The sequence below is a fragment of the Sapajus apella genome, unplaced genomic scaffold (assembly GCF_009761245.1).
Source record: "Sapajus apella isolate SASKATOON/1434 unplaced genomic scaffold, GSC_monkey_1.0 scaffold23, whole genome shotgun sequence".
In the NCBI taxonomy this organism is placed as follows: domain Eukaryota; kingdom Metazoa; phylum Chordata; class Mammalia; order Primates; family Cebidae; genus Sapajus; species Sapajus apella.
In genome coordinates, this window is record NW_022436963.1 from 16,824,659 (window position 1) to 16,836,780 (window position 12,122).

At 40.3% G+C, this 12,122-nt stretch overlaps 1 protein-coding gene across 26 annotated transcripts in view; it reads right to left on the bottom strand.

The window, feature by feature from the left end:
* MAGI1 (membrane associated guanylate kinase, WW and PDZ domain containing 1) overlaps nt 1-12,122 on the bottom strand; it is a 677,285-nt gene that overhangs the window by 231,744 nt on the left and 433,419 nt on the right. Inside the window, exon 1 of one of the 26 annotated variants that reach the window (XM_032289630.1) lies at nt 5,136-5,570. The exons of the other annotated variants lie outside the window; for them this stretch is intronic. The gene's annotated coding sequence lies outside the window, so the exon portion shown is untranslated. Of the gene's footprint in view, nt 1-5,135; nt 5,571-12,122 lie in introns of those variants that run through there. 26 annotated transcript variants of the gene reach the window in all.

Below are 12,122 nucleotides of genomic sequence, written 5' to 3' on the forward strand. Positions count from 1 at the left end.
GTTCCAGTTATTATTAGAAAGAATGAAGTAGGCATGCATCTACTGACATGGAAAGTTGCCCAGATGTAATGACAAAAAGAAAAGCCAAGTTGTAAGTGAATGCAAAGTGTGCAGCTGCACTAGCGTGCAAAGGAGAGTTAATACGGCATTATCAGTAATACTGAAGAAATAGAAACATGTCACCATTTCACCATCAGGGCAAGGGTTACACATATTATACCATCTTCCCACCACACTTTGGAACACTAGGTGGTTGTTACCAAGAATTATGTAGGATATTTGTGTTATGTATTAAGACGTCAATTTCAGGTGGGAAAAAGAAATGGATTGATTAAACAGGAGGTAGAGTGTGATAGCATGTTCTTTGAAAGAAAAAATCTGTGTGTGTATACATATTAGCGCAGAAAGGTTAGGAGGGAAACAAAGGCACACATGCACATGCAGTTACTTTTGAGGAGCAGGACATCAGAAGAATGAGGGCTAGTGTGTAATTTTACGCTGCATTTTTCCATTGTGTTTGACTTTTTTGCGAGCAATCAACCCAACTTCTGTCTTGCCGACTACAGTTGGGAACAAACTTCTCATAGTGGAAAGATCTCATTTTAACTAATCATTTCTATTGTATTCCCTATTCCCTGATCTTATTAGAAGTAAATTAAGATGGGTTCTAATACAAGCTACAAGAGGGCAGGAGGCTCTTATATTTTGTTCATGAGGTTATGATCGATCCCCAGTGCCTAAGAAGCACCTAGCACATAGTAGGCACTCAAATATTTTAAGTTATTCCAATATGAGGTCACCTTCAGGTAAAATTATAAGTAGTAAATTAAAAGGTCTCAAAGCTAGAAAGAGATATAGCAAAAGTGTTCATAAACTAGAGTGTTAAGCCTCATAAAAAGGAGTTTAAATGTTTACAGACATTTTTGGCTCCCTTTCAGGTCACTATCTATAATTATGTATTTTTAAAGCAACTTTCTTTGGCATGACTCCACAATTAACGAGAAAATTATGGCATTTACTGTCTGTCTTATAGCCAAGTTATTTCATACAGTCATTGTCAAATTTGTAGATTTCCAGTGATCTAATCTTTACTGTGGCAAAGAAATACACCCAGTACAATAATTCAGACCCAAGGACTAGAAGACTGTGAAGGGTAGCGGGGAAAGGAGATTCTTTAACCAGGAGAGCAGTATCTACTTTTCACAACAATTAAACAGTGAGCCGAAATCTAAATGCTTTTTTACTTCCAATAGAATATAGGATAAACTATCTGGTTGGTGGGAAATAATATGTGTGATTAAATGCAAACAAACCTGTGTTTCATTTTCAATTTTCAAAATGATTTTTCACTGAGTTGTACTTTTTTGCATTGCTTTGATAATTACAATAGCATTCTAGGAAATAGCTTGAACTTCATAATGACTTCATAAGGTCAAAGTTCTTAATGTGTCTATTCATTCAAGTATTTATCAAACATGTATTATGTGCTAAGCATTGTTCTTAGAACTAGATATAGAAATATTGGAATATATATTGCTAACCCATTATATGGATATAGATATATTGGAATATAGGAAGAGAATTAATTTTAAAATCTCCACAAGCAAAAGGTTAAGCCTCACAGAATGGAATTCAATGCAATATGGTATCCCCCCCCACCCCCCATCCTTTCAGGTCAGATAATCACAAACATTACTACTTTAAAAATCTTTCATTCAAGAACATTCACCCTGGTGAGTCACTTTCAAGTCCAAAACATCCCCTTTACTCTCATGCTTAATACCTTCTTACACATCTTAGTAAGTCGGGCAATATTTTCTCTATCCTGTTTTTATTCTTGAATCGGGCCACCTATCAAAACTTTAAGGATGTCAGCCTCCATGGAAGAATAATAATCAGCAACAGCAGCTCAAGGACTGTATTAGAAAAAACAAAAAACAAAACCAGATATCTAGAAGGCATCAGTCATCAACTCACTAGATTCTTGAAAAGCAAATGGATTGAGTGCCATTTTTATCAAATAGAACCAGTTGTCAAATAGGTTTACCAATAAAAAATGGCAGATCTCACTGTTTGGAAGCATTGTTTAGGCATAATTTTCCTGGCTATTGGCATCCCAAATTAGTCATGTAAATCTACCGAATGCCAACATTGGCAGAAACTTGTCAATAAGACCCAGGAAGCAAAGGAAGGCAGCATCTTTACATTTAGGGTTTTTAACACTTAAAAAGCCTAAAAGTCATCAAGAGCTGGCCTATTGTCAGACACAGAGATCAGCAGACTTACTGAAGTAATGGCTGGCATTGTTGCCTTTTCTTTCCACCAGACATCTCAAAAAATGCTATGACAGTTTTTCTGGTGCCAGAGGGTGTCAGTATGACTGCGAGGGATGTGCTTACATTCAAATATTTGGGGTCTGATTATCAACATAAGAAATGTGGTTTTTTTTCCAACAGAAGAAACAAACATGCTGAGAAAATGGTGATTACTAAATGAACAGAATTTTGTTATGCAAATACAGTTGCAAAGAAAAAGAAATATTTGTGGTATTTAGATGGGAGGGGTCTTTAGATTTAGCTTTTTCTAGTACTATCCTCTCTATATTTACTTTCAGCTTTAGAAATCCTTTTATCTTCAGTTCTCAGTGTCTCTCAAATTATATCCATACAAGTCTAATAAGCCAACATCAGAAAAATGCATGGGTCTGTGTATTTATTTATTGGAATCATTAAATAGGCAGTTTCAGTTGGTATCACATCACCTGCTTTACATTACACAGCACAGGGTCAAAGAGAAATTACAATTAAATTTTTCAATAACTGGTGTCAATTAAGCACGGTGGTTAGCTCCTTTGTAAATATGGAGATCTCATTCTCTCTCTCTGTCTTCTCTTTCCACTCCTCTACCCCCATCCATATGCCAAGAGTGAATGGAAAACAAGGGGAAAGAAGAGATTGCCTCATCAGGAGCCTTTGCTACATTTTAGTAAAATCAACTATAGTCATTATTTCTATGGTGCCATTAATTCATGGGCATAGTTTCTATTCTTATATACAATAATGTCAAAGATCTATATAACTGTTTATCACAAAAACAGTCTTGGATATCAAACGTATAGGTTCAAGGAGCTCCTTTCTGTTCATAAAGCCCATATGGAACTGTTTTGCCACAAGCTTTTAGAGAATCTAGACTCAGGGTTGGTAGTTCCAGTGGACACACCAGGGGTCATCTCACAAATTGCCTCTTCTGGTCACAGTTAACTGAAGAGGCAGTGAGGCTCTAGTCTTCCCTGGGGGTGGTTTCATGTCAAACACAAATGCCCATGTTTTTGCTCAGCAAGGCTCAGGAGAGGAGCCTCCAGTCTAATCAAAAGAACAGACCAATTTAACAGCCATAATTAAGTGAAAAGAATAACAGACTGATTTCACATCTCTCTAGCACAAACACAACAAATCCAAACACCAAACCTCAAGCATCTTTTTAAACACAGAAATACAACTTGAAATATACAGCCTAAGAAACTACCTAGGGAAGCAAACGGGTAAGCTTCAGTTTTTAACTCCTTGCAGTGGGTGGGGTGGGGGTGGGAGTGGGGAGTTAGCAGTGTGTCCTCATCAGAAATCTCTTCTCTCAGCCCCATCCCATTTCCCAAAGCCAAAAGAGGAAAGGCATTGAGAGACAGGGGCAGACTGCTTCTGTTTGCTCAGTTGAGAAATGGAGGAATCAAGTCTCTGTTGATACCATTAATCTGCTAAAGCTTTCAACAGCACTAAAATTCATTGGCAAGTGATGAGCTGCGCCTTGTTGATGAGTTTCAGTGCAAGTTAAATCACGAAAAGAATCCAACTTCATATCTAGTTAATACAGGCTTCAAAGTGATCATAAAACACCAGTTCTTCACAAAGTATGAGCCTTATAGATGATAAAAGACAAGCTTTTCTCAACTAAGAAATGTACTTACTTTCCCAGAACCCCACAGACAGTATGTCATTCTGTGGGTTACCATGTACATATAGAGTTTTTATGATTTCAATATAAAAGTCACAATGCCCTCATGCAAAAGCTTCCCGTTTTATTGAAATCCCCAACAAATATGTCCAAACCTTTTGTAGGCACTGAATATTCATCCAAGAGAAGTAGTAAAACAAGCAACACTATAAATCAGCAAGGGTTATTTGGCCAGCATACTCTCATAAGTAGTCGCCTAATTGATTCTCAGTTGACAGGGCCCTGAGCATGGTAAACTCTGGGAAAGCAAAAAGGGCCCAACATACCTAATCCTTATTAATAAGCTATACATACCCGCAAATAATTTAGTTCGGGCACAAATCCACTCCTTTTGTATGTGAGAATAAGTCTATAAACCAACACTGTGGACAAGACAGCTTCCTTGTATACTCCACTGCCTCCTGGTACCCAGGTCAGTTAAACTTAGGACTTAGGAAGAGGAAAGGAGGAATAGCCCTCCTGACTGTAAAAATCCCCCAGCCTTCCTGGTTTGGCCCACTCCCTTACAAAAACCAGATAGGGAAAAAGCCTTTTAGCTCCCAAGCACACAGCAAGCCAGACTCGATTCTGTTTCCTGTTTTCTGATGCCCACAGACATGCATCTCTTACCTAGATTAAGACAGTACTCTGACATACACTTGTTAATTTCCAGGAAGCAAACTTAAAAAGCCTTCTGCATGCCCATTCTTCCTTTTAGAAATAGGAAAATGGACAGAGGAGAATCGCAGCTCTTCCGTTCCTTATTTACCCCAACAGCTTACAAAGCCCTCCAAAGTGCAAAGGCATTTGCCCACCGCGCTGCCCGGGGAAGCAGCTCTCCCTCTCCCCCGCCTTCCCCAGCCCGGGCGCTGGAACAATGCAGCAACATACATTTACCAACACCTGCTGGAGCCTATTAATATGCACGGGGACGTATTGATTTTCCCCCCCTCCCTTCCCCTGCCCTCCACACTGAGCAGGCTTTCATCTCCTTCTTTACCATCCATCAGGAACTCATTTCGCCGGCCCCCACCCCCTCCCCCTCCCACCCCCAGTCCCCATTCAGCCAAGCCCCTCGCTCCGAAAGCCCAGGCTGACGAGCACACTTTGGAATGCACTTCATTAAAATTTAGCTGCCCGATTCCAACCTGCAATGCGGAGGAGGCAATACAAAGCGCGCGCCACACTTCCTCCAGCATCCCCTTCAAAAGCCCCATTGTTCGCCAGGCATCTGCTCCAGAGCCCGGCCTCTCCCTATCCACTGACCTCTGATTTTTTTTTCTCCCCCCTCCCCCTTCCTCCCAGCCTGGCCAAACGGGCCTGCCTGGTGAATTAAAACGCAGTCGCAGCCATCTGGCCCTCCCAAGCTGGCCGGGTTTCTCCCCGCCCCTCCTCCCTGGTCCACACACCACACACGGCATCTTCACCTCCATGGATGTTCCCACAACCCAAGCGCAAACCTCCGGTGGCAGGGCGCCTGTGCTGCCGCCTGCCTGTCCCCAGGCTTCCTCCAGCGGCGGAGCGTTCGAATCCAGAGGTGGGCAGGGGGCGGCGGAGGGGTGGCGAGAGGAGATCATGGACCACTTGTACTTGCCTGCAAACCCCAGCCCAATCGCCAAGATTAATCCTTCCCTTTGTGAGCCTGAAACCGCCTCCCACCACGCTGGTCCTCGGCTCTGCAGCGGCTGCAAAGAGAGACGGGGGTGGGGGAGTTGGATCCGAACCCCTTCCTCGGAAGGCTGGGGGCGCCTCGGCCACCTGACCACAGAGCGGTTTTTCGAGGGAAGAGGTGCTGGCAGCAGGAGCAGCTGATGGTGCGAGAAGGGAGAGAAGATGCCCAGGCTTGCGCCTTTTATATTACTGGCGACATTTCTAACACATGACAACAATTTCCATCTGTATTTAAGCCGGGAGTGTGAAAAAAGAGCATTACATCACAGCGCCCAAGCTCCTAGAGGCTGCCGGATATCTAGGCCGGGGGGATTAGGGCCGCACCTGCAAAGGGGGCGGGGACCGAGAGAGCCTCCCCCTGCTGGGGCATATCAGGTCCCCATCACCAGCGTGGCCCTGTGGGAGGCCCTGGCCATGGAAAGGCGGGAAATAGGGCTGTCCCATTTGCGACATGCTGGAGGTTGAGTGCATGGGTGGGTGGGTGAGGGTGAGGGAAGAGGCGTGACTCCCTTTCTTGGTTAGGGATGCAATCCTGACTTCCCAAGAGCAAAGGACAGAAGTCCCTTCTGATGCAACTGACTTCTGCCTTCCTGCCTCTTCCCCAACTTTGGAAGGAATTCCAATAGATAATAACTCTTATGTTTGAAATAACTGTCTTCCTTTGGAGTTAAAGACGATCGAGTGGCTTAGAAAATAAATTTGAAGAATCCAGTTTCAAGGAATTGACACTTGAAGAATCAAGGGTAGAATCTGACTCAGAATCAAGCTGCTTCTTTACTGCTCACCTCAACGTCATTAAAACTCACTCTTTTTAAGGAGTGATAGGACAGTGGATAGGGAGAGGCTAGGCTCCGCAGCAGATGCCTGGCAAAGCAGCTGCCTCTTTAAAATATTCTGTAAGAGCCAGTGGTAGCATCTCCATCCTGTTTCTTTTTAAGAGTCCTTCCTCTTGATCCACCTTAGTGAGAAACTTCATGGAGAGACCTCTAGCTTTGGGAAGGTAAGTTTTCTGTATTTTCAAATGGTCAGTCATTAGTGAAGCTATACCTTTCAGCAAGAGAGTGAATGCCTGCAGACTGTCAAAGAAAGGACTCTATCTACTGCCTGCCTTCTCATAATCCAGGTGCCAAAGAATCGCATGCAAGCATCCTCCAAGAATTAATTACTACGACTTGGACAGAAGATAAAAGAATTGGAAGATGTTCTGAGATGAAGAATGCCAAGAAAATAAGGCAAGAGGGGAAGGAAGCAAGGGCATGCCTCTTTCTGGCGTCTGTGGGGGGAGGCAAAGCTAGATTACAAATGGATGGATCATGGGATGGCAAAGTAGGCTTAAGGGTATGGGAGAAAGGTTCGGGAGAAAGATGAGAGGGCAGCGGGCCATTCAGATAACAAGGCAGCACAGATCTTTCCTTCCAATGCAGTATCAGCTGGATTTCATAGCAGATGAGAAAATAAATTTTGTTCCTTCACATTTGCCACTCAGTAAACCTATGGATGTGCATCTGAAAAATCCAGGGTGTGGAAGGACAGCATTTCTAAGGTTCCTTTTCCTTCTAGTCACTCATTGTTGTCAAAGATTCAATACTGGAGTCAGATTCACTGGGTTCCAACCTCATCGTTCCACTTTCCAGCTGTGTGGCTACAGATAAATTACTTGCCTGAAAGTTTCCCCTGGCGTACAAAATGGAACAAACTCTCTACTTGCTGTGCGGATCATACATACAAAAGGCTTGGTACAGTGCATCTTACATAACAGGTGCTCACTAAATGTCACCTGTCACTACTACTACTATTATGATTGTTTATATGTAAAACATTTCAACAAAATGAAAGTGCTCATCTTCTACTTCTGAGGGAAACTGCAAAATGGAACAGCTCCCAGGGCTTCAATAGTGAAATGCAAACACCAGAACCCTAGACATCCCGGACCTGCCAGAAAAAGAGGGTAAGACGTCTCAGAAGAAACACAGATTCATTAGCTTCATTCTTGATTCACATGTACTTGTTGGAAGGTGAAAAGAACTTGAGAGTTGCATGCAAAGTATTCACTTACATGTTTTGTTTGAGAGAAACAATAAACTTAAGGGAATACTTCATCAACCATGTATATAATACATATGAGCATTTACATCATTTCTCTTCTCAATCATTATTTTAAAAAATGGAAAAAGAAAAGCAGATACTACATAAAACTTTCAAAAGCCTTTAGCCACAACCTAATGCTGAAAAGTGGAATTTGTATTTTATTAGTTTTCCACATGAAAATAATTGTTCAGTACAAATTAAATTGCTCTTTTGCAAGGAAGCTGCATAGAGACTTCACTGAAGGGAACAAAAATACAAAAGACATTCTTTTTATGAGAGAAAGAAGGGAACTTTTATTCAATAAGTATTCAAGGATGTAGCTTTCCAATCTTCAATGGGGGGGAAAATTGCTGTCATTTGGTTAGGAAATATCCCTAACAATAACAAATTATTTTCAATCAGAGCTCCAAAGACCAGGTTTTTCTATGTACAAGAGAAGCCCAAGAAAAAGAGTCCATGAAAATCTATTTGGTTTTTCTCAGAAACTACACACTAGATCTCAAAAAACACGGGTCTCCCAGCTTGTGTGAGGTCTCCAGCATGAGCCAGGAGAGATGCTTAACTGCATTTCTTTTAAAGTCTCTTTTGTCACACATACAAAATTATAACCAGTAGGTCCTGGGCTACCTGGCTTTACAGGTGCCAGGGTTCTAGAGCCCGAGGGCAAGCTAAGCCTGCAGTGCCTTGAGGACACAATTTAGAGAGCCAGTGAAGTATAGACACTTCTTTACTAGCAATTTTTGAGAAATAACTCTGAGAAAAGGGCCAAGAGTTTCCCTCACTGAACACATTCAAAGTAATTAGAGAAATGTTCAGGAATCAGATTAAATGTTGTGGAAAAGTGACCACTTGCCAGGCAGCAGAACATACTGGTTATGACAGTGGGATCTGGGGCCAGACCAGTTCAAAACCCCACCTCTGGCTCTTTCTCAGTGTGAACCATTGGGCAAACTTGACCTTGCAATGAGTCTACTTTTTCGCCTGTAAAATGGGAATAAAAAGAGTTCCTGCCTTATGGGACTGTGATAAAGTCTAAGTGGATGAATAGAGGGCATGGTACTTAGATGAGCTCCTGGCACAGAGAATGTGCTGACTAAGTATTATTGCTGGCACATCACCACTGCTAACTCTTAGGTGTGGATTCACTCTAAATGCTTGCTCTGCATATGTCTTTTCACAAATATTTATTGAGTGCATATCAAGCATATAGCTCTGTTGGATATAATAAAGAGGTAGAATATATCTATGGGGTTGGAAAGGAGTGTGTGAGTGTGTGTGTGTGTGTGTGTGTGTGTGTGTGTACATATATATAAACAGAAATGTTCTTTGGATAAAATATGAACTCACATAACACAGGCCACATTCACTGACTAAAACGCAATAAGAATAGCCATTAATAGTCAAAAGGAAAGCAAAGATTCATAATAAAATCTGCAGGATGTACCCATTTGCCCACACAGAAGGAAATTATAGCCTTAAATGCATTTATTTCAGAATAAGAGAGACAGAAATTGACTATGCTTTCTACTCATGATGCTATAAATATTAAAATAAAATAAATTAAAAAATAAAAGTAGAAAATTCAACAGTGTTATGACAACTGGATATCCATATGCAAAAGAATGAAGCTAGACCCCCACCTCCACACCAAACACAAAGATTAATTCAAAATGCATCGGGGACCTAAATGTGATATCTATTATAAAACTCTTAAAAGATAACGAAGGAGCAAATCTTTTTGATCCTGGGTGACATCAAAAGCACATATAAAAAAGCAAAAATTACACAAATTAGACTATATTAAAATTTAAAAATGTTGTGCTGAAAACTGTATTACCAAATTAGTGAAAAGACACCCACAGAATGAAAGAACATATTGGTGAAGCATTTATCTGATAAGGTACTTGTATCCAGAATATGTGAAAAACTTCTATAACTAAACAATAAAAAGACAAATAACCCAATTAAAAATAGGCAAAGGACTTCAACAGTTCTCCAAAGACAATACACAGATGGCCAACAAGCATATGGGAAGATGCTCAACAAATCAAAACCACAACAAGATCCCATTCATAACCACTAAGATGGTTATAATCAAAAGGACAAGTAAGAAATGATGTTGATCATTGGAAGTGTCCTGTACGCTAATATAAAACGGTGCAGCCACTTTGGAAAACAGTCTGGCAGTTCCTCAAAAAAGTTAAGTTTATGATATGAACCAACAATTATCTTGGTATACGCCCAAGAGAAATAAAAACATACATCCACATAAAAACATATACATGAATGTTATAGCAGCATTTTCAATCATGATAGCAGAAAAGTAGAAAAAAACCAAATGTTCACCAACTGATGAATGAATACAATATGGCACATCCATATGAGAGGACACTACTGGGCAATGAAAAGAAATGAAATACTGGCCGGGCACGGTGGCTTATGCCTATAATCCCAGCACTTTGGGAGGCCGAGGCGGGTGGATGACGAGGTCAAGAGATCGAGACCATCCTGGTCAACAAGGTGAAACCTCGTCCCTACTAAAAATACAAAAATTAGCTGGGCATGATGGTGCGTGCCTGTAGTCCCAGCTACTCGGGAGGCTGAGGCAGGAGAATTGCTTGAACCCAGGAGGCGGAGGTTGCGGTGAGCTGAGATCGTGCCATTGCACTCCAGTCTGGGCAACAACAGCGAAACTCCGTCTCAAAAAAAAAAAAAAGAAAGAAATGAAATACTGATACAACATGGATAAACCTAAAAACATTATGCTAAGTAAAAGAAGACACAAAATGTCACATATTGTGTTATTCCATTTATATGAAATCTACACCACAGGTGAATGTATAGAGACAGAAGATAGATCAGAAGTTACCTATAGCTGTGGAAGCTAGAAGGAAATGGGATGTAACTGTTAATGAGTAGAGGGTTTCCTCCTTGGGGTGATAAAAACATTCTATAATTTTCTGGTGACAGTTGTACACCTTGAGAATAAATTTAAAAAATAATGATTTTTAAAAACAGGTCAATTGTGTAGTATCGGAACTATATTTCAATAAGCTGTTTTTAAAAGGTAGAAAGAAGAAATAATGAAATTAAAGTAGAAATTTGTACTGGACACTGTTGGCAATAAAGAAAAAAACCAAGAGAAAAACTATTTCTAGGGAGGCACTATGAAAATAGAAAACCCTCTGACAAATAGGACCATATGCAGGGAAAGGAGAAATCATATATAATCAACCTTAGGAGCAAAAACGGAGGCAATACAAGTATTAAAAAGATTTATTTTCATGTTTAAGAGAATACCATGTACAACTTTATACCAATTAATTTGAAAATTAGACAGAATGGATCATTTCCTAGAATCATAAATTAATGAACCTATCTTAAGAAGTAATCGAAAATATGAATGACTATAACTAAAATGAAGTGAACTTATAAGAACTGTCCCCTCCTTCCCTCCTCCTAGCTACTGCAAAGAAAATATGTACTAGGCCAGGATATTTTATGGACAGATTTTACCAAGCTTTCAAATAAGAGTGTGATATGCTTTATGCAAACCCAAACACACATACTTTCTATAGTTTATTATATATTTTATATAGGCTCATACATATGAATAATTAGAAAAGGACCTCAGATGAATATTTAAAAAATGATAATCTATGGTTACCAGACCAAAAATTATATATAGCACAGTGCTGAGATGATCAAAGGGGACACTGAAATTCATGATGCTGCTTCTATTTTGAATAAAGATATTTATATGACAATTTACATAATAAAAATGTGACAATTATTTGCAATTTAAAAATTAAGGTATTATTTGGAAACATGCATTAAATTTTATGTCTAGTTGATTGAACCATGGAGTGTAGATAAGAGGGAAGCATTACTGCCATTGGACAGAAAGTTATTCTAATTGCAGGTAAAATCCCTAAGGAACTAAAAAGCCTCTTACATGCTGGTCTTATAAGCTTGAATATAAAGTTAAAGCAGAAGCAACAAAAAGGAATAGCCTTATCTTTGTTTGTGCTGCTATAAGAAAATACCTGAAACAGTAATTTATAAATAACAGAAATTTATTTATTATAGTTCTAGAGGTGGGGAATTCTACGATCTAGGCGTTGGCAGGTTTGTCTGTTGAGGGCCTAGTCTCTTCTTCCAAGATGATGCCCTGTTACGGCATCCTGGGGGGAAAATGCTGGGTCCTCACATGGCAGAAGAGTGGAAGAAAGGAAAACCACTCTCTCAAGTCTGTTTATAAGGGTCCTAATCCCATTTATGAAGGTTCCACCGTCATGACTGAATCGCCTCTGAAGGCTGCATCTCTCGGGGTTTTGCTTGTTTGTTTGGTTTTTGACAGAGTCTCCCGCCTTCGT